Source organism: Montipora capricornis, chromosome 5 (assembly GCF_036669925.1).
Source record: "Montipora capricornis isolate CH-2021 chromosome 5, ASM3666992v2, whole genome shotgun sequence".
Taxonomy (NCBI): domain Eukaryota; kingdom Metazoa; phylum Cnidaria; class Anthozoa; order Scleractinia; family Acroporidae; genus Montipora; species Montipora capricornis.
In genome coordinates, this window is record NC_090887.1 from 10,514,351 (window position 1) to 10,519,350 (window position 5,000).

At 38.7% G+C, this 5,000-nt stretch overlaps 1 long non-coding RNA gene across 2 annotated transcripts in view; it reads left to right on the forward strand.

The window, feature by feature from the left end:
- LOC138049477 (uncharacterized) overlaps nt 1-5,000 on the forward strand; it is a 44,733-nt gene that overhangs the window by 16,397 nt on the left and 23,336 nt on the right. The window contains exons 3-5 of one of the 2 annotated variants that reach the window (XR_011132388.1): nt 887-999; nt 2,709-2,837; nt 4,115-4,201. This is a non-coding gene — a long non-coding RNA (uncharacterized lncRNA). The remainder of the gene's footprint in view (nt 1-886; nt 1,000-2,708; nt 2,838-4,114; nt 4,202-5,000) is intronic. The other variant, XR_011132387.1, reaches the window with a different exon arrangement.

Sequence of the window (5,000 nt, forward strand, 5' to 3'; positions counted from 1 at the left end):
GCGGGTCTTCCGTTTACGTCTCAAACGTTCGGGCTTACGTATTCCAAGTTCTCCCAGATTATTCCAAAGGTCATCTGGTAGACGTGTCCTTGGGCAGCTTTTCCTGAGTGTCTTCAGTGTAGAAGGCGAATATGTGGTCCGCACCGGTCTACCATCATGGCGACGACAAGACGGAGTTGTTGTATAAGTCGTTGCCAAGCTCGAATATCAGCAAAAATCCAGCGTAAACAACATGTACGACCACACGGTGGCAAAGAGTGGTATAGCCAGAGCAATAGGCCACATTTTCGAGTTGAAAGAATCTATAGAATTTTAAAGAGAGTACACAAACATGTGGCTGCCATTAATGGCGCCGCTGACCAAGTGGTGTGTGATTATGTTGCTGTTTGCTTTTAAATAGAAATAAAGATAGTGTCATTTTGAAGCTAGAAAATTGATAAATGAAATACGCGCCCCCCCTTCGAATTAGCGCCACCCTCTCACCTTACAAAATTAAATAAGCGCCCCGGGCGCTAATTTGAGCATTTACGGTATGTCCTTACGGTATGTCCATATTTGTTTTTTCCTACATTGGTGAGAGCAATTGGTGCTGGGCTTCGAGGAGAGTGGAACATTATCCCGCGTGTGCCGCAAGTAAATAGTCGGCAATCCGACAACATACCGAAAGAACCACGCACGACATCCATCCACGCTACGGCGAAATTCTTGAAAGGAATGAAACTAATTACAAGTGCAGAATTTTTCTGGAGTCTTTACACTCAAGCATTGATAAGAACTCTGTGAATGAAAGAATTAATTTACAATTAATTTATGAATTAATTTCAAAATTTGGCCTCAGAACAATTGTCATGCTGGTACTGATCTGTTGTTTCTTTCATGTTCACAGTACAAGTTCAACAACTCTGATCAAGAGAGCACACTGGACAAGTGAAAGATGTTCTTAGGAGAAGAACAGATTCCTTGGGATGCTCTCACCTTTATCACTGGCTAAGCAAAAAGGTTTGTTCTATAAAATGGCAGTTGCAACTATTGTTGAGAGATCATAAAGGTGTGCAGGGATGGCACATTGGTGAGAGCACTTGCCTCCCACCAATGTGGCCTGGGTCCGATTCTCACACTCGGCGTCATATGTGGGTTGAGTTTGTTGGTTCTCTACTCTGCACCGAGAGGTTTTCTCTGGATACTCTGGTTTTCCCCTCCTCAAAAACCAACCTTGACTTGATTTGAGTTAATTGTTGATTTTAGTTTCCAGTGTCTCCAATTAGTACTCCAGCGCTAGAACAACTAGAGACTTAATTTAAGTTTGTTTCCTTTTTCCTTTAATGCCATCATAGCAAAAACAGAAGAGAATGGATTTGATATTTTTTGCTAAGAAACAATGAGTTCCTTTCAGTACGGAAACTCATCCATGATTTCTTCACGTAATGCATGAAAAGTAACTGTTTCTTTTCAAAATATTATCAGAGATTTTTATCTGTTCCGCCCATTTTTGCCCTGTTATGGAAACGCACCTTTAAGGATGGTGCCTACAAATTCAAAGGTTTTTTCGCGAGGGTTACTGAATATGCGGGAGAAGCAGATCTTAACAAATGTTATAGAAATCTAAAAAGAAAATTGGGGGTTACCATGCATTTTTCGAAGATAATTAATCAGCAATATTTGTAAAAAGCTTCAAAATACAAAGCAATGTATGGTGTTCTTTTCCAAATTGAAGCTTAATTATCTCTGAAAAATGCATGGTTAGCCCCTATGTTCTTTTTGGATACCAAGAGCACTTGCTAAGTTCTGCTTTCTCCACATAGTTTTGAACCACGCAAAAATATCCCTGTATTAATTAGCATCACCCATAGGAAATCCAAGTATCTTGAGATGTGCAGAACGTGTTCCCTAACCCAATAAAATTTATCAAATATCAGTAGATTTCTACTACTTGCATTCATTTTGCTTTGGGTGGGAGACGTTTGTTGTTGGAATTATATTTGGGATTTGGGAAAAGATAATTGTAGTATTCTCATTGGGAGCCATCATGTACAAATGCCCCTTATTCCCTTGTGATTTAAGTTGGAAATTCTATAGGAGAGCTTTATTTCCATAGTTTATTACCATTTTGGTATAAATAGGTTCATTTTATCCTGTTTATTCCTCTCTTTGATTTTAAAGGAAGCTCGCTTGTTTGACCCTCCCACCTCCCCACAGTGATGACCAGTGAGTTGCTATATCTGCCACTACTTTTGCCTATAGGCTCACCTCTTCCCATAACTTACATCTGCCTGGGACATTTGGGATTAAAGGCTCTCAATGATAATTTATTACTGTTCCTGTGAAGGTAGCAATAGATTCTTGAATATTTTAGATGTGTTTTTGGGGAGAAGACTTTTTCAGAAGGTCATGGCAACACAAGAATGCAATCAGTCTTGTTTCTCTCTTTGGCAGTCAAGTAAGAGCACAATCCATGCAAGGTGCTTGAGTGGAGCATGTGAAAAATGTCGTGAGGATTGTGGCGTGGCAAGACAGGCAAAAAGAAACAGATTGCTTGCATTATGTAATGAACTCGAGAAAATTGGACAGGCTTTAAGACTGTTTTACAATTTTATTTGTTTTTTTTTCTCAGTAATAGCAGATCACACACTAAGCGAGGTATTACTTGCATGGTTAAGAACTGGAACTCAGGGGTTTTCACATCTTTATTATTTTTTTGTTTTTCACAGATCACATATGGAGGATGAGTTAATGTTGCTCTGGATAGCGGTACTTGACAACCATTCTTGGAAGACTTCTCTTGTCCACGATTCTTGAAGATGGTTACAAGTTGTCTAGCTCAGGTAAGAACATAAATGGTATCATTTTTTCCATTTACCAAGCCATTAGGCTTAAAACTGAAGCCTATGCTCTAAAAAAGATTTCAAACCTTAGTGTGTAATTGTTACTAAAGAGAGTTAATTGTAGACTTTTGAACATTCCATTAACAAGAGAGGGTATTAAAGGATACGTGTCACTTTAATCCATTAGGCCCTTTCAAATTTTCAATTTCTGTCAGCATACTATAGCTTGCAAGGGCGGATTTAGGGGGGTGCCGAGGGGGCCGCGGCCCCCCTTTCAGTTTGTCGGAGATTGATTTTTTGTCAAAATATACAATAATTTTGTAAGCAGTCTGTTGGAGCTTTTGATTTTTTTAGCCAAAGCATGATTTTTTGCTAATAATATGACCAAAGTTGTGCGAAAAAGCTTTCAACATTACCGGCGTTAATGTTATCCTTTCGAAATGACGAAGAAGACTGGATGAGAATTACTTGTCTACAGTCAACCTATTTTACAGAGACTGTAACAACGTAAAATCTTAATGTCGGTATATATAATTATATATATTTTGGTTAGGTACAATGAGAATAACATTGTGACACGTACGTGCTTATGTGCTGTTCCATCAAATCAAGAACCCTGTGTTCATTGCTGGCTTTTACACTGCCAACCATCTTTTTGGATTCAGGGTAAGACTTAGCCGTTCGTTACAGGGTTCGACATTGGATGTTATTGAGGCATACAGGCATATAACGTGGTGAAAGATCAGCTGGCAGATATACGCAAGGATGCAAAAACAGTGTTTGCGCATTCAGTGCATGAAAAGATTCAGAAAATGGCTAAGAAAGCAGACGTAAAGATCACCATCCTGCGCACTTGTGGTATACAGACACTTCATTCGTTTCTTCCAAGGCTGTTGTGACTTTGGAGCGAAGAGTCGCAAACCATGCATCATTATAACTACAACTTATAATTTTATTCAATATGGAATCCTGATATTTTACTTTCCAGATTGCACCAGATTGAATGTAAGAGTACCCAAATTTTCAAAATTTTTTCGGGGTCATGCCCCCAGACCCCCCTAGAAAGTAGCGCCTAACGCGCTACCGAGGCGCGCTAACGCGCGCTGATTAGTATTCTTATTCGGCCCCCACTTTCAAAATATTCTAAATCCGCCCCTGGCTTGGTAACAATGATATTCAGGAGGCTCAAAATAGTTTAAAGTCTTTCAGCAAAGTGTACTATTTTGAAGGATTAGATTTACACAACTGTTTCATAAAATGGCAATGTTTGTTATGGTAACGTTCATTTTCAGACTGATGCTATTGGATGCGTTAATTCTTTGACCACTAACAGTACTTGGACAAGAAGTGGACTAATTTCTCTCTTAAAAGTCATCAAGGTAGGCAAATACTGAAAATTCATACAATCACGTATGTATAGTGCTTCACAGTATTGTCTAGGCGATGCTTTCGTCATTAGTAATCACAAGGGGTAGATACTTCATACACCTTACTTTAAATGATCGTCGTGTCGGGTTTTCAGACCTCTTATGCTTCATTCAACATTATTTTTTATTTTTTTTTGGAATTCTCAGCCAGTGTATATGTTGGCGGTAAAATTGGTTCTTAGGTTGAATCTGTCTTTGCCTAGGTTAAATTGGTTATCCCCATTTTACCTACAATAGGTTGTATAGGCACTCAGGTGAATAGGCCAGTTTTGTATTCTAACGGTTGGACTTGATCTAGCATGAAATAGAGGCTAATGCAAGCAAATTAATTTGCATTTGAAAACATTTGCCCACATTAGCCTCCATTTTATGCTAGATCCAGTCCAGCCGTGAGAATTCGAAAATGGTCTATTGAAGAAACTTTTTTGGAGACTAAATTAAACCTAGAGAAAAATTAGGGTCAGGTTAGGATTAGTTTTGGATGTTATACATGAATATCAATTGCCTTATTACGGAAAAGTAAATAATGAAAAGGGCTCTGGTGGGTTGAGCATGTTTGTCTTTGTAGTGTAGTGGTGAAGACACAGGGCTATAGATCTTTGGAGGGTCCGAGTTTGAGTACCAGTAAGTCATATTACAGTTCTTTGTTCCCTTACTTTGTTGTAATGTTGAGATTGAATGAATAAGTGTATGAATACAGAAAGTGATAAGATGATGTGAAACATTAAGAAGATCTGTTGAGATGCGTAAG